The 18068-nt window shown below is 43.1% G+C and overlaps 1 protein-coding gene across 4 annotated transcripts in view; it reads left to right on the plus strand.

The window, feature by feature from the left end:
* Positions 1–13227: 13227 nt before the first annotated feature.
* REV1 (REV1 DNA directed polymerase) overlaps positions 13228–18068 on the plus strand; it is an 82238-nt gene continuing 77397 nt past the window's right edge. For all 4 annotated transcript variants that reach the window (XR_009521498.1, XM_060027283.1, XM_060027285.1 and 1 more), the window contains exon 1: positions 13228–13430. The gene's annotated coding sequence lies outside the window, so the exon portion shown is untranslated. The remainder of the gene's footprint in view (positions 13431–18068) is intronic.

Below are 18068 nucleotides of genomic sequence, written 5' to 3' on the forward strand. Positions count from 1 at the left end.
GAGGAAGGAAGGAGGAAGGAAGGGAGGAAGGAGGAAGGAAGGAGGAAGGAAGGAAGGAAGGAGGAAGGAAGGGAGGAAGGAAGGAGGGAGGAAGGAAAAAAGAGAGAGAAAAGAAGAAAAGTAAAGAGAAAAGAAAATTGCCTGCTTTTGTTTTTCCAACTTGAGGAGTTTCCACTTCTCTAGTGAGAGGGACATTGATTTTACTGGTATTTTTACTAAAGAACTCCATAAAGTTTTGTCTTCTACTGTGCAACTAATCAGCCACAATCCTCACAAAAGATAGAACTAGTGGAATTCAAAACAAAGTTAGCAAAGCTCTCGGAAACCTTAAACTCCCATCGCCTAAAGTATTACCATTAACTCTAATGTCTAGAAAATGAAACCTACAGATTCTCTCTTTATGAATAACAGATTGCCTCATATGCCTGGGAATTTCACCCCCAATCTTAGATTCTATCTGTTGTGCATTGAACTATGTTCCCTAAAAATATATCTTCAAGTCCTAACCCCCAATACCTATAAATGTGACCTTATCTGGAAAAAGAATCTTCATAAATGCGATCAAATAAAGATGAGGTCATGCTAGATTATAGTGAGCCTGAATCCAAGCACAGGTGTCCTTCTATAAAGAGGAAAAATTGGACATAGAGACACACAGGGAGAAGGTCGTATGATATAGAGACGGAGATTGGAGTGATGCTTCTACAAGCTAAGGGACACCAAGGATTGTCAGCAACCACCAGAAGCTAGGAAGAGGCGAGGAAAGATTCTTCCCTAGAGCCTTCAGAAAGAGCATGGCTCTACCTACAACTTGATTTCAGGCTTCTACTTTCAAGAACTGTAGAGAATAAATTTCTGTTGTTTTGGGCCACTCATGTTGTGGTACTTGTTATGGCGGCCCTAGGAAACTAATATACTAGTATTCTTACAAGCAGATATGATTAATTATTGCAAAGGACTCATACGTACTTCCAGATTTAACATCAACAAGTAAGAGCTGCATCTCCAACACCCCCCCACCCCCACCCAAAAAGCCTCCGCAAGGTCTGTGACCTGGAGATTTAGTCTGGAAAAGGCACAGAGAAAAACCGCCCCGAGCCTCAATGGAAAGGACCATGTCAGTTACCATTTACAACCCAGAGTAAAACGCCAGGGTGTTGGCTCTTGGATTCATGTTTCCTGGATCCAGAGATAAACATCACTTCCTCCTGAATACTGGATATCCATTCCATCTGAGACCTTATACTGAGGATTCTTGGGAATTGTCCAGAAGTTGCCAACTTCAGAGATGGATGGTGTCCACTCAAGAGGACGGGACAAATGATAGACCTCAGAAATGGACAGCTTCCACTCAAGGTGATGGAACAAGGTGAATTTTCATATTCTTCAACAGTTTTCTGATTTCCTTTCACTCTACTATACAATGTGGCCCGTTATCCACTTTAACACCTTCCAAAACACTGATTTAATCCCTTTTATCTTCACTCTTTTATTTCTAACTTCCTGTGGTCTCCTCCCCCTTACAGAAAAGCAAAACTCTCTTATATGTTTTTCTCAGACCATAGCTGCTACTCTGAATCCAGTGGGTTGGTGGATCTGTAAGCCCTTAACTGACCTGTTGACAAACATGTAATAGCTATTCCTTTGCATTTTTCAGAAGGAAAATTCCCTTTAACAGATCCCTTCTGGCACTTGAGTTTCCCTTGCATCATTAATCCCAACCTCCAATCTTGCAAAAATTGAACTTTGACCTTTCATCAATGAAATGTTTCTGCTGAGATCATTACAGTCCTATTAGCAAAGCCTAGTCAACCAGGAATAGGCACTAATATTAGGGCTATCCTGATCATGAGAGTTTGTTCTCTTCAGAGATACTTCAGCCTGCCTTATAGGAACTATTTAATTCCACTCAAGGAATGTGTCCGTGTTCAGGTACACAGTAGCGGCTCAATCCTAGTATAATGAGTGATACTCAGACTCCCAATTCTATCTGTGCTCCACTAGGATACAACTTCTTAAATGGACATCAAGCTTATCCCTCTGTACCACACACTCACCAATCCTGTCTATTCAGAGTAGTTGATGGAGATGTCCAGGTATTTAGAACACCATCCTTCTACTGGATCCTGCTTCCTTGAGAAGGATACCCAGAAACCTCCAAAATGAAGCAAGCACAAATGATTGGGGAGAACTTCCAGAGGGATTACCATAATGGGGATAATACAGTTAGAAAAGTCGTTTGAAACTTGTCTCTACCTTTAGCAGAAGTCATAAATGACACTACTTCTGATCCGGAAACCCAAAGAGCTAGTCTAAACTCAGTATCTAGAGTTATCTTGGAAAATCATACAGCCCTTGATTTCCTCCTAACCAACCAAGGGGGAGTTTGTGCCCTAGCGTATACTTTGGTTGCACCTATATAAACACTGCAGGGTAAATAGAACAATTTGAGTAAACTAAAGGAAAAAGGTACCCGGCTCTCTTGAACAGACTCTGTGGTGGATTACAGGGCACACTTTCACACTGACTGGGTTTCATAATCTAGGCCCTTGGCTTCAAGCCCAATAACAAAGACTAATAGTCATTCTGCTTCTGATAATCGCCTGTGTTGCAATTGGCTGATGTATTCTGTCCAGAATCCTAAATGCATCTGGGAAGCCACTGTCACATCAGAATTTCAACAACCCATCCTACAACAGAAGGAGAAGGAAAGAGTAAACTTTGATCAACCGCAGACTACATTCGAAGCACACTTTTCTGATCATAATCAACAAAATCTGGGCAATGGTAGAAATGTGGATGTCATGATTGATGTCTGGTGGCCTGAGTTCATCTGCCCTTGGCCAAAAGGGAATGAGAAATAAAGAAAAAAGAGCAGCCCGTGACATTCAGAAGCTGGCCTGGCTCTGACAGCGAGGAGTATTAGTCTTCTAGTAGAGATAAACAATCTCACAGAATCCCATTCTCAGACAAGGTCACTCTGAGACCATGATGAAATGAGATAAAGCAAGGCCACTTCATAATTTTGCTTAAGTATGGAAAAAATAAGGCTACTCTGCCACTCAACAAGTACCAAACACCATCTTTCTCAGCCAAACAAGTGACAGCTGCTTCTTTACCAATTACAACTTTATCTTCCTTCTGGTCTCCTCTCCCCACAGGTAAGATTTATTGAGACAAGCAATCATAGAATTACCCCTGCTTCTGACATACAATCTAGAGTATACCCCTAATTCCTAAACCCTCTTCCAAATCACCCACTGAAAGCCAAGTGTTTTTTTGTTTGTTTGTTTTGCGGTACGCGAGCCTCTCATTGTTGTGGCCTCTCCCGTTGCGGAGCACAGGCTCCGGATGTGCAGGCCATGGCTCACGGGCCCAGCCGCTCCGCGGCATGTGGGATCTTCCCAGACCGGGGCACGAACCCGTGTCCCGTGCATCGGCAGGTGGACTCTCAACCACTGCGCCACCAGGGAAGCCCAGAAAGCCAAGTTTTATAGTAGATTCTTCCTCACACTCTGACTGAGTCCCCCAACCCCCATAGTGTGTGTTCTCCACAGTGAGTAATAAAACCCAGCTTCCTAACTACAGGTATGTCCCCAGTGGTCTTTGGCTGGAGAGTGTTGACAAATTCATCATAGGGTAAGTCATAAAGATGATGTCTTATGAAGAATCATCTGAAACTAACATGTGGGAAGGGCCAGAGAACGGGATGGGGTAATTATTTAGGAAGCAGTCATGCTTGTCTAAGAGGGAAGGGATGAGGGATTGTCCTAAGACTACAGTCATGGGAATAAAGATGGAGAGACAAGGGGTACTTGGGAGAAGAGTTGGTGGGAACTGAGTAATTATCATTCATTTACGCAGGCAGCCGATGCCTGCAGGACACAGACAACCTAATCCCTCTTCTCAGAGAGGTCATACTCCAGTGAGGGCAGCGTGATGGAGACCATTTGGGCTTGTGATAAGAAAGGAGACACACAACAGAGTAGGGGTTGTGATGGAAAGTGGACAGAAGGAGTGGTGGCGGCAACTCGGGCAGGCTGTTCATGCAAGGTCACCCTGTGGTGGTGAGTGATGAGCTGGGACCTGAACGGCAAGCAGAAGCTGGCCAAACAGAGAGTGTACAAGGAGCATTTCAGGCAGAGGAACAGATAAGGGAAAGAGCCAGAGGTGAAGTCGAGGAAAAGGCACAAAGTTTGGTTGCAGAGTGGTGGGCAAAGGACAGACTGTGACGAAGTGACATTGGCGAGGAAGCAGGGCCAGTGAGCACAGGGTCTTGGAGACTAAAATAAGAATTTTGCTGAAGAGAGGGAACCAAGTTGCACAGATGCTATTCACCCCAGAAGCCCCTTGCCTCGCAATTTTCTTCTTCCTGCTGCCCTTCCCAAGTTTCCTTCTGGGAATCCGGGCTTTCTGAGCAGTGGTGTTCTAGTCCCAGGGCACTGATGAGCCACCTTCCTACCTCTTCCTGGCTCGTAAGTGGGGCAACTTCCTAGCCTCTGACTCAGCATTTGAAATTATTTCCCCTGCAGGAATTTTCGAATACTCCTTACTAAAAATCACTGTGTATAGAACAGCCCAGGCATCAGCTTTACGTCATCATTACAGCAATAAACCTCCAGAAATGCCCGAAGTTTGGTGACGGATGACTAAGCTTGTGTCTAAAAATGAGACCAAATTGCGCTTTTCAAAATTCCAATTACTTTTCCATAGTTTCCTTCTTGGCCATTTCCCCACAATAGATTTTGTATTTGCCTAGACTACTGTATATTCTGATTTCATCTTTCAGTTGTTGGTTGTTTTCCCTTCAAGGTAACTGTGCTTCTTCCTACTTTGGAATCTTTCTTCACATTGATTGGGGTTTTTTTTTCCCATAATTTTTTTTCAAGTTTTATCTGTATCTCTGCTTCTTTGCTGAACACCTTTGAGACAATAATATCTGAGCTTGGTGCTTTGCTTAGCTGAAACGCATTCTGCCTGTTGATCATTTCTACTATCACCACCCTTTCACTCAGTCTCCTGAGTATCAGCTGTGGTTCCTAGATTTTGGCAATTCTTCACTCTCTCCCTCTGTGAGTAATGAAATTGTCTTTTCAAAATCTAGTCTTTCTTTATTCCTTTTGTACTCTGAGCCCCCTTTTCCCCCATGTGAAAATATTTGATGTCTTGTGTATGTGGTTTAAAAGCTGATGATTATGAATGCTGCTTGCAATGTTGAGCCTCTTGATTTTTTTAATCTTTCCCTGATTAAATTCATATAATGATTAATTCTGCTTGTCTTTTATAATCCCCTTATCTTTATTCTGACTTCCTCATGTCTTAAAAAAAAAGACAGAAACAAAAGCCCTCTCTATTGTTCTCTCTATCCTTAATTGAATATCTTTCTTAACCATTTTAGCTTTTTAAAATTAAATGAATTATTGTGAATATTTTGGACCGCATAATGCAACCATCATTCCCATTCATTTTATTCAATTTTTAAACCTCTAAAACTAAGGTTTTCCAAACTTATGGTTACCAAAGGGAAAAGGTGGAGGGGAAGGATAAATTGGGAATTAGGGATGAACATACATACACTACTATATTTAAAATAATCAACAACAACCTACTGTAGAGCACAAGGAACTCTACTCAGTATTCTGTAATAACCTGTATAGGAAAAGAATCTGAAAAAGAATGGATACGTGTATATGTATAACCAAATCACTTTGCTGTACACCTGAAACTTAACACAACATTGTAAATCAACTACACTCCACTATAAAATAAAACTTTTCAAAAAATTAAGGTTTTTATAGGATGTTAGAACTAGGGAAAACATTGTTTTTTACAGTCCTCTCGTTGTACAGACCAGGAATTTGAGGTTTAGAGAACTTAAACTATTTGTCCAAAATTAAGCAGCTCACTAGCGCAGGTGAAACCTGGTCCCTGACTGCTTGTCCAGTGATGTTTCTACAACAGAACTGCGTCTCCATGTAAAGTGGCATTTGTGTTTGAATACCAACCGCCTAGGTCATCATTTTCACATGTGGATTAATCGTTTTTCCTTCAGTATTTGTATCTGGAACATCTACAAAAGGGAAATCTTCCAATAAAATCAAGAAACAGACTCCATCCTTCAAGGTCCCTGCAGGTCCCTGGACTCACTGTTGTCAGAGTGGGCAGGAAAAGTCCCTGTGCTTTATTTTCAGTTTTCCTGCTGATTTGGTATGTAACTTTGGTTGTATTTTCCCCTTGGGCTTTCCTAATATGTTGGATTCTAGTTATAGACAGACCCTAAGAAAGACCTCGTCTAAGACAGTCCAAAAATGAGATATATAGCATCATTTAGGACATTAACTTGGGGAAGTGCGCTTACTTTTAATCCAGAAATGTGACCCTCCTGTCTCTCATGCTACTTAAGAGTACATTTCTCATCCTCTCCCACTAAGCCCAAGACCCACAGCAATTTAGAAGGTTCCTTGGGTTTGCTGACTATTTTAGTGAAGGGAAAAGGGGAGTGCTGATTGAGCCTATGTTCTTATGCTGCTTTCTCTGTATGGTGGGACATGGTGAGTCCCTGAGATCAAGTTCTGCTAAAGTCCCAGGAATAGTCTGAGGTCATGGGAATTTGCTGGCCTCCCAGGAAAGTTGAGTTGAGAGCTAAGTTGGTCCTAAGCCCTGGCCTTGGTTCTTTATGACGATGCTTTATCTCTCCAGGGAAAGTTGGATCAACCTTGCAGATCAGTGAAACACAGATCTTTAATCTTATTAAGTATCCTTGGCTGTAAGTTACTGAAACCAATTTGAGTCAACTCACACTGGATAGAGAAATCCACTGCGAGGACACAGGCCTATGTCACAGAGCTCAGGGCAGGGATGGGACTGATCTAACAAGGCCTGGAAAAGCCCTGAGAGGGAGCCCGGCAAGAGTTCTCTCTACCTGTGGCTACTTGGCTCCAGGAATCAGCTATAAGAATCCACAAGAAGAGGCTTCCTGGCCTGCACCCTATAAATTCCCCAGAGCTCCTGAGATGGTGTGTGACATGAGGATACCCCCTCTCTGTTCTGATTCCAAATTCCCTCGGAATTCCCACCCAGCTGAGGCCTAAGCTAAATGGAGGTGGAATGCAATTACATTTGTAAGGGTCTTTGTGACTTCCTACTCTAACCCGAGAATAAATGTTCATAAGTGCAAACCCTCAAATTCAAACATACACACAGACCCCACACACTCACACATGCGCACATTGTCTAAGGAAACACTCCTTGTAGTTTTAAATGGTTATGGCATGCTTTTTCCTGGTTCGTGACTGCTAGGAGTGTTCCCAGGCAATTCATAAATAAAATACATTGCCTCATGCACAAGAAGAAGATTTAGAGAAAGGGAGAGGAGGAAAGCAGGAAGAAAAACCTATCACTCAGATTATTGATCGATCTCAGTCAGAATACACACGCTCTGAAACATCTGATACAAGCATCAGGAAAGAACAACTGACCTGAGCAAACCAGAAAAATAATCGTTTGTTAATTTTAAAAATAATCAAACAAGGAGACTTCCTGTTAAGCTCTGGATTGAGCACACATTATCCCTTTCCAAATCTCAGAAAAATGACCATAAAGAGATTTTTTAAATTTTTTTTTTTATTGAAGTAGAGTTGATTTACAATGTTGTGTTAGTTTCAGATGTACAGCAAAGTGATTCAGTTATATATCCAAATACTGTTTTTCAGGTTCTTTTCCATCATAGGTTATTATATGGTATTGAATATAGTTCCTTGTACTACACAGTAGGACCTTCTTGTTTATCTATTTTATATATAGTGGTGTGTATCTGTTAATCTCAAACTCCTAACTTATCCCTCCCTGCCCTTTCTCCTTTGGTAACCATTGGTTGTTTTCTATGTGAGTCTGTTTCTGTTTTGTAAATAAGTTCATTTGTATCTTTTTTTTTTAGATTCCACATATAAGTGATATCATAAGATATTAGCCTTTCTCTGTCTGACTTACTTCGCTCAGTATGATAATCTCAGGTCCATTCATGTTGCTGCAAATGGCATCATTTCATTCTTTTTTATGGCTGAGTAGTATTCCATTGTATATATGCAATCAAACAAGGAAAAATTATTAGAGAAATGAAAATTGTAAAAGAAGAATTAAAATAATATCTATGAAATTATTTTCATATTATGTATTTTTTATTGTTTTCATATTATGTGTTCTTCTTATGAAAAACACAAGAAAATCAATGAAAAACACCAATATAGATAATAGCCATTTTAATATGGTAGAATATAAAATTAATATACAAAAATCAACAGCCTTCATATAAACAATAACCAGTATAAAAAGACATAATAAATAAGACTCTATTTACTATAGCAATAAAAATACAAAAACAAAATACGTAAGAATAGGGAATTCCCAGACTTCCCTGGCAGTCCAGTGATTAAGACTCTATGCTGATCCCTGGTCTGGGAACTAAGATCCCTGCATGCTGTGCAATGCAGCCAAAAAAAAAAAAAAAAGTAATAATAGCCCATTAGAAAGGTGCATAAAATTTTGGGAAACTTCTGAAAGATTCAAATATGACAATGAATAAATTGAAAAATGTCCCATGTCCTTGGATAGGATGACTCACCATCAAAAATTCTCCCCAAGTTTATATATGCCTAATGAGATCCTAATAAAAATATCAAGTCCCTCCACCCAGAACTACACAAGTTGATCTTAGAATAGAAAAATTAGCAAGCAAGAATAGCTAAGAAAACCTGGGGGGTTGGGTGGGGGAGAAGGGTAATAGTGGTAGCCTTACTAGATTAAAAAAAAAAAAAACTTTAAATAACTAATGGAGGTGTGGTAGGTGTGAACTTGAAGGGGCCAAATCTGGGACCATTTGTGCATCAAAAAATATATATATATACATAATCAATCTCAAGATTACAATAAGTAAATTAAAACTTAGTTCATTAGAATTTTTCAAGAAGAGGAGGAGAAACAGGAAGAAAAAACTCATTTACCACCATTAGAGGTAACTATTTAGACAATACTTTTCTATGAAAATTAGTAATTATAGGGAAAGAAGGAAGCATTTGCCCTCCTTTTTAGGGAGAAATGATAGTTTATCCCCAGTTGATAAGGGACAGTTCTTCTTTGAAGAAAAATGCTAATAAATGTGGAAGGAATGACGGAAGTAGAAAGTCACTCCTTTGCAACCCAGTGAAAAAGTTGACTCAGTTCAGGATCATCAATGGATGCTGAAACCACTAGGTGAAAAGATGGTTGAAGCGAATACTCACTTGGTAAAAAGTACTACTCCGTGGCATGCATAGGGGAAAATGTAGTTTTACAATGTAGAGATCTGGCTGTCACCACCCAGCCAAGTGATTTAACTTCGTATCACTAGTAGTGGGACAACCTCCACCTCTTGGTATAATGGAGTATGAGGTACATAGCAATGTGTATGAATGGTTCTTGCCAGTGTGGAATGGGAAATGAGGGTGGCAGTACCAAATCCGATCCCACAGTTTGAGAAGTTTTACACTGCCCAGTGGGCACAAAGTTCCCATTGGTAAGTAACAATGGTTATTTAAGAATGGAATCAAAACACTATTCTTGCTTTCACTTTATGTGTATTATTTTTTTTCAAATGGCTACTAAGTTGTTATGTCACAAATACTAAGTTGTTTGGCTCTACCTACTTAATAAACAAAACTATTAAGTGTTTCATGCTGTGAAAAAAAAAAATCACTAAGTTCCATGATCCATCAGTATGATTCCTCCCTTGCATATGTCCTCGACTTCTTTCCCTTTTTCTTCTTTCATTATACTTGCTTTGCAAAAGCCCTACCCTGGTCAAATCCAACCCCCTGCCTCCTCTTGGCCTGCCCCTGGGCACCTGGACGATTACAAGTCCTCCTGAATGCCTCCCAAAACTATTTTCCATGCAGCAGAGTAACTTTCTAAAGTCACCTTATCCCTTAAAACCCTTTAATTTGTTCACTGCCTTTAGGATAGAGTCAAAACCCATTCATATACTTTGTGGGGCCCTTCATGCTCTGACCCTTTCTTACCTCTCCAACCTCCTTTTTCAGCACACCCCCCCATCCCCCTCTGTACTTCACACTTCGAAGTTTCTGGAATGTTCCCTGTTCTCCATCCCTTTTCTGCCTTTACAGATGTTGCTCCTTCCATGGGCAGTGGTACCCCACTAGTCTCCTAGTCCTTACTGAGATGTCATTCTCTCTAGGAAGCCTCCCGGACACCCTTCCTATGTGCTCCATAGAACAGTCTCTGGAAGCAGCCCTGAGCCTATCTGGCAGGCACGTGGTACTTATTTGCTTCCCTCACTACGATGGAAACTTCTTGAGGGTGGGACGTGCATTTTGTTCACTGTTGACGTGACAGTGATTGGCATTCAGAATGCTCATTATAACCAAGTATTTAATCATCCTGAATTATGGGAACTATGTTGTTTAAATATGTTGGATTTGTTCCAGGACCCCCATGGATACCCAAATCCCCAGATGCTCAAGTCCCCTATATAAAATAGTGTGGTACAGTCAGGCTAATGTATCCAGGGTTCTGCATCAGTGGGTTCAGCCAATTCCAGATGGAATCCTGCCCTTATGGAGGGCCGACAGTATATATACCTGTCCGTGGACTTTCTTTACTCTGTAAAGACAGATACTGTTTTTAGAAGAATTAAGTTTTGGTAAGCCAATGCTGGTTCCAATTTCCTTTCTAAGTTTCTGTGGGCTGGTGCTCATTCTTATTATTTCATCTTTCAGCACAAATTGCCTTGTAACATAAAAGCATATATTGCCTTGTAACAATCATCAAGATCACTCTTTCCTAAGAGCAAAGCACGGGTTACAGTGTGTATTTCACCCAAGGGACTTGAGTACAAATCTTTGTTTTTTAGTGGTTTCATGTTCTTTTTTTTTTCTGTTTTTGGTATTTGAGAGACTAGATGTGGATCTTTCCGACAAATGTTTACTGCTGGATACGGAGGTTAAAAGATAACAGATCCATGCCCTTACCCAGGGCTGTCCCTGCAAGGGTCACGGGTCTGCACTTTCATAGGATCTTGAGATGTCAGTAATATTAGGCATTTCAAAAATGATTTTTAATAAAGTTCAGAAAAGAGGAATAAGGTGCAGTGCCCCCCAAAGTTCTCCCCCATGTGTGGGAGTCCAGAGTAGACATCTCAGCTGCTTTACCCAAAGGTCAGGCCAACTCCCCTTAGCCTGGGAAAGACAGTCCTCATGAGAATAAATGGAAGTAAATAAATGAGTGAATGAATGTAGGTGATAACAGAATATTCTAGAATGGGCGAAAAGAAAACTTTAGCAAAGATTCTGGGGTTTATTCTTTATCTCTCTTTTTATCCTATTGTATCTAGAGAGCAACCTGATTTTTTTTTTCCCTTATCAGAGCCTGCCTACTAATTTGCACTAAAATGCAGTTAATACTGTCTTACTATATTCTGTAAAGGTGTTGCCAAGGTCAGTTAGCTCAGCGTCTGTGTTTCTTTCTTGAGAAAATAAAGAAAACAACAATAACAACAAGAACCTTTGACTCAAATAGGAGTGTGAAAAAATTGAAATACGACGGTATTTTTTCCAGTAGAGTCCACAGATCGTTCTTCAATTTGAAAATCGAGTTTTGCCATTTCATGTTAGTGAAATACTGACATTTAGAGAGATGCATTAAAAAAACATAATTAAGGGCTTCCCTGGTGGCGCAGTGGTTGAGAGTCCGCCTGCCGATGCAGGAGACACGGGTTCATGCCCCGGTCCGCGAACATCCCACATGCCGCGGAGCGGCTGGGCCTGTGAGCCATGGCCGCTGAGCCTGCGCTTCCGGAGCCTGTGCTCCGCAACGGGAGAGGTCACAACAGTGAGAGGCCCGCGTACCGCAAAAAACAAAAACAAACCAAAAAAAAACCCCATAATTAATAAGGGGCTGCCACTGTTTTTCTGTGGCATCTCAGCAGATGATACCCTGATGTTGCAGCTGGCAACTGTTTGTGAGTCTATTGAAACGACGCTGTTTGTATTAAATTATGACGTTTCAGAAAAGCATGCAACGTGATTTTGTAGGGTTAGAGACAAGAATACTGAGGTTGAAGTGCATTTATAGAAGTCTATAAAGTGGCAAAAACGAAGGGGCTCGAAAAAAGAAACAAAGTCATTTGAATATTCTCTAAATTACCAGTAAACGAGCCTCAGCTCTGCAAAATCAATTTTGAAACGAGTACTAATTGTTTACTACGCACTTGCAAGTCTCTCAGGTAAGGGAAAAAGGGGGAAAAGTGTCAAGCCTTTGCAGGGAGGTTCGCTTCATGTTTGTGCATTACAACAATAAAGACTATTATAATAGCGATGTGGGATCTCCAGGCAAACCGACATTGCCAAGAGGGGGAAAATGGTCCTTAGGGAACAATTGTCTTTTGCCAGAAGGCCCTCAATTAAAATTGCATTTAAGCACACATAATGTATGTTTTTTTGTTTGTTTTTACAGTAGTAGCAAATTGCTTTCGCGTGTTATCCCAGTGCTGCATGTGAGATGGGACACCTGCCGCAGGTTTACGAATATCCAGGTGCAATGGAGGGCGGGACTCATCGCGCAGGGAATGATGTTCACGCCCCAGAGCTGGCAACGCTTAAACCCCGCGGCGCAGCGTTCATTCCCACTAACCTCTGTGGGCCTTGATTCCCGGTCGCTCCCTGACACAGCAAAGTGTCAGTTCACGTGTGTCCCTTCCTCCACTAGATGTCACTGTAAGTCAACCGCTCGTGGCGGGGGACCTGGGTGTTTTACGGATCTTTCAGGGTTATTAAGCATGGTGGGTCCCTGAACTAGTGTCCTCCCGGACTGGGGAGTGCAGCGCGGGGCCGGGACTCGCAGAGATGAGGACAGCGCATCAACCCTAGCGGGAGGCTCGCAGGTCTCGGGGTGCAAAGCGGGCGCCGCGCTCCTCTCCGCCCCCGCGAACGAGACGGTCACGTGCAGCGGAGGCGCTGACTCCCGAGGGCGGGCCTGGGAGGGGCGCCGCGCCCGCGGTTCGGGGTCGCCCGGGGCTAGGAGCCAGGTGGGCGCTTGCGCAGCGCGAGCCGGGGCCGGGACCGCCGTGGGCGGGGAAGGGCGGGGAGGAGCCTGGGAGCGCGCCGGCCGCCGGAGGGGGAGGGGCGGGGCGGAGCCGCGGCGCGCGCGCCCGTTGGAGGGGGAGGGACAGAGCAGCCACCGGGCGCGCTCAGGGCGGCCGCCGCGAGCTTGGGGCGAACGTGGACCGCGGCGCGGCGGTGTGACTCCTTACCCGGCCCTTCTCCCCGTCCCCGGCGAGGGCACCGTGCGGCGGCAGCGGCGGTGGCGGCGGCGGCGCCGGGGCCAGCGAGGCCGGAGGAGGCGGCCGTGCCCGGGCATGGTGGTCTGGGGCAACGCGAAAGGTGAGCGACCCCCGGGCCGGCGGCGGGGATGGGGGCGGGGTGGGACCGGCCTCGCGTCGCCGGGCGGCGGCCCGAGCGCGGGCGGCCTCAGGCGGGGCGGGGGCGGCGCGCCGGCCCGGCTCCCGCGGCCCTTGGTTCGCGGCCTGGGCGGCCCGCGGCGCCCGGAGCGCGGCCGCTGCCGGGTTATGTAACGCGTGACCTCCCCTTCCCCCTCCGCCATGGCGCAGCCGGCCCGCCGCCCGCGCTCGGCCGCCCGCTGAGGCGCCGCGCCGACGACTCGCGCCCGCGGCCCTGCTCGCCGGCCCCGCTCGGACCGCGCCATTCATTCATGCGCGCGGGCTGCCGGCCGGGGCCACGCGCTGGATGCTCCGCCCGGCCTCTCGCCGCGGCGTCTTCCCCGTGACCCCGCATCCCCCCACCCCTTGCCCCGTGTCGGATCCCGGCATCGGTGTCGGACTATCCGAAGGCAATTTTTACTCACTTATTTTTTCCTTGTTACTTATCTGTTCACTGATATGCAGAGCTCCTTTCCCCAACTGTCCTGGTAAGTGCCCGTTTCCCACTTCACTCCTTGTGAAAATGATTCAGCACCTGTGCAGACGGAAAGGGCCCTTTCCTTATGTTTCCCTGCTCTTTCTACCGAAACCCAGTTTGTAAAGAAATACCTTAGTGTGTCACTCATTAGTTGACCCCCCACCCACCTGATTTTTAAAAAAAAAATTGCAGGTGGTGTAAGCCTGCTGTTTCTATCTTCTACATCTTTTCAGGTCACGTCCAGCATAGAAATGGTATCATTTAAGTGAAAATAACAAGACTAGCACATATCATCAAAGGGCTTGTAACTAACTGGTAAGGACTTGATGTAGCGATTCTTAATTCTGTTTGTCTCCCCGGCCTCTCCACTATCGTCTTCCAGAATTAGCCATTTCCGCTTTAGGGTAGGACATAGAATAACCTTGGTTCTTCCTGTGGACTTCGCGGTAACCCGTCCTGTGGGGTATACCGTTTACCTGCTTTCCAGACTTCCATCTCAGCTTTCCCACGTAGCCTTGTCTTAGCCGGAGCAGGTACTGCGGGCGTGTAGTTCCCTCCCCGTACTTCCTAGACTCTTGGAAGCGCACCTAGCGTCCCTCTTTTTCCAGCGATCCTTCCCTGGTCTAGAAGGATCTCCATTCACTTCTTAGGCTGTTTTTTTGCCACTTCTCATGTGTTATGATGATTATCTTTTTATCCGTATCCTCTTTTTCTCTATCTCCAGGTCTTTTGTGGGCAGAATCTGTACCAAACTTGTCATAGAACATTACTCCTATTTCATGGTAAACAATACGTATTTAAGTTTTTTTTTTTAAGGCAGGAATCACTCTTTTAGGACTAATTTCTTTGAAACCTCAAGTAGTAAATATGTTTTCAAAATAATGTGTTTGAATATGTAAGATCACTCCATTTTCTCCAACCCCAACTTCAAAACTCAGATTCTGTGTAAGAGAAAGAAACCCGTCCCCACCAGCAACAAGCTAGTCACTAATAAGAGAGACTACATGTAATGTATATTTTATAGTCCTTTCTTTCATAGCTGCTGTAGTAGGAAGATAAGAACTTCAGAGTTAGATGTAGATTTAAATTCTAGCTCTACCCATTACTAGCTGTGTTCTTGGACAATTTAAGTTACTAATATCTCTGATTTTTTTCTCATTTGTATAACGAAGATATTTCCTACCTTGGGTAACTGAGGATTAAATGAGCTCTTAAATGTAAGGCATCTAGTGAGTCCCTGGTACACAGTGGTGCTCCGTAAATACAGATTCCCTTTGGTATACCTTTTTATTGCAGTTCACAGTCTAGAATGAGCTGGGATGTGCTGAGACAAAGCATAAGAAAGCTAATCACAAGAGGTGATAGGTACCTCTTCTTGTCTCCAAATAAATGAACAAGCCCTAAACTAAGGAGCAGTAAAGCTCTTTCTGCTTCTCAAGAATGTATGAGTGTATGTGATATTGTAATAAATCCTGGAGTGTATTAAATAGAACATTTATAAATGAAGGAAATACCTTTTAATCTTACTTTCCTTCTATAACAGCTCCCACTAAAGCATTAACATGGATATTAAAAAGAATCTATGGGACATGAGGAAGGAGGAATATTAAAAAAGTCTTTTTCAGGGGCAATTAGGTTGCATGCTCTCCTTTTTAGTATCTCATCTACTTATGAACAGTACGGGAATCCTAGTCTGAGTTCAAGTATGTCACCCTTAGACTGTTGCAACAGTGCCTTCCCCGGTGTCCCTATTTCTGTCGCTCCCTTCCCAACTGATCCCCACATAACAGAATGATCTTTTTAAACACTTTTTTTAATCTTTTTAAATAAATCATATTGTCACTCTCTTGGTGAAAACCCTCCAAAAGCTTCCTGTTACCCTTAGAATTGAATCAGAACTTCTTGCCGTTTCTCGAACAAACCAAACTGTTCCTCTCTTGGGGGTGTTATGCTTGCTGTTCTTTTAGTTGGGCCACCCCATCCTCCTGGTGGCTATCTTGCTCAGATGTCATCACGTCAGAGTGATCTCTTTTCTGATCCCTACAATAGAAGCCAGCCCCTCTCTCTGTCACTTTTGATTCATTTTGCTTTATTTCTCTTCACAGCATTTATTACGAGGCAGAGATACACTCTTCACTTACTTACCCATTTCTCCCATAAGACTTGTTTGTTCCAAAGCCTCTCCCCCACTGGAGGGCAGAGGCCTTGTCTGACTTGTTCATGACCCTGTCTCTGGTGCTTAGAAGGGTGCTTGGCACATAGTAGGCTCTCAGTAAAACTTGTTAAGTGAATTAAGTGAACGAGTGGTATAGTTAATTTAAACATTAGTTCTGGAGTCAGACAGCCAGGGTCAGAATCCTGGCTCCTACCATTTACTGATTGTGTGGCCTTGGGCTAGTTAATATCTTTTGGTGCCTTAGTTTGCTCATCTGTAAGATGGGACAGTAATACCTACTTTTTATGATTATGGTAAGAAATAATTGAGTTAATGTATATAAAGTTCTTAGAACAGGGTTATTTCACAGTTTTGAAAACCAGTACTTGAAATTAGCTTGGAGTATTCACTTAGGACTTTGTGTTTTTGTGTGAGATTAAAAATGCAAGCATTGAATTTTATCTTTACTACTTTTACTGAATTTTTCTGGCTACCAAAGTTATATTTATGGAACTCCTTTTTAAAATAAATACATTTTGTGGATGTCTAGAACGGATTAAAAAATAAACTGCTAAGAATGGTGACCGGTATTCGTTCTTAATGTGTAAGTCAGCTTTTTTTTTTTTGCGGTCCGCGAGCCTCTCACTGTCGTGGCCTCTCCCGTTGCGGAGCACAGGCTCCGAACGCGCAGGCTCAGCGGCCATGGCTCACGGGCCTAGCCGCTCCGCGGCATGTGGGATCTTCCCGGACCAGGGCACGAACCAGCGTCCCCTGCATCAGCAGGCGGACTCTCAACCACTGTGCCACCAAGAAAGCCCTAAGTCAGCTTCTTTATTCTTAGATCTGTGGAAGATGCTAAGAGTGATTATCTCAACAGCTGCCCACGGGAGTGGCTTTTATATATTTCCCTTTGAAGTTCAGCTAGAGATGTAATTGTGGTGATGAAAGGACTTGCTGGAGGCTGAAGACAGGAAAATCCTTGAGATGCAGTTGAAGTATGAGTCCTGTAGTAGTTGGGAAAGGAAAGATGTTTTACCATCTTTAGTGTGTTCAATTTCTGCCTTCTTTCATTATGGGTTGCCCACCCCCAAACTGTATTCGTAGAAACTAAGCTGCCTGTGGTGATTGCCCTTGCATAATACCAGTTATCTTTACTTAGTCCACTGGTCCTTAGTAAAATGCCTCTTTGTAGGAGCATTGTTTTATTTCATTTCTCAGTCTGAACTTTAGTCAATAGGATCCTAGACTTTGGGCCTTAAACTTAAAAAAAAAAAAATCACAATACTGCTCTGTGTAACATTTGTTATAAAGTTTAATAATAATTGCTAAATCATTAAATATTTACTGTGTGTCAGGCTCTTTGCTTAGTGCAGGGTCTCATTTAATCTTCACAACCACCGGGTCAGGTGGACACAGTTTTAAAGAAACAGATTTAGAGAGATGATGCTACTTGGGCAGGTCACACAGGTGAGAAGGAAGCCAGGATTTCAGTCTGCTTCCACCTGATTCCATAACCCAAGGTCACATCCACTTTGCTATGAGGCAGGTCGAAACAAGGTTTCTGTTTGGAAACTTGCATTGTGTTTCATCACGTTATTTGTATGTGTCGTTCTTCTTTACTACTGGCAGTTTTATAGTTTTATGGCTGTTTTTTTCTTTTCTTTCTCTTTCTTGTTTTTTGGCTCTGACTACGACAGATCTTCCACAACTTAGAATGGAATTACTTTCCATTAAACCCATCGTAAGTTAAAAATGTTGTAAGTAAAAATGCATTTAATACACTTAACCTACTGGACATCATAGGTTAGACTAGCCTACCTTAAACGTGCTCAGAACACTTACATTAGCCTATAGTTGGGCAAAATCAAGTAAGACAAAGCCTATTTTATAATAAAGTGTTGAACATCTCGTGTAACTTATTTAATACTCTACTGAAAGTGAAAAACGGA

This window comes from Delphinus delphis, chromosome 12 (genome assembly GCF_949987515.2).
Source record: "Delphinus delphis chromosome 12, mDelDel1.2, whole genome shotgun sequence".
Taxonomy (NCBI): Eukaryota; Metazoa; Chordata; class Mammalia; order Artiodactyla; family Delphinidae; genus Delphinus; species Delphinus delphis.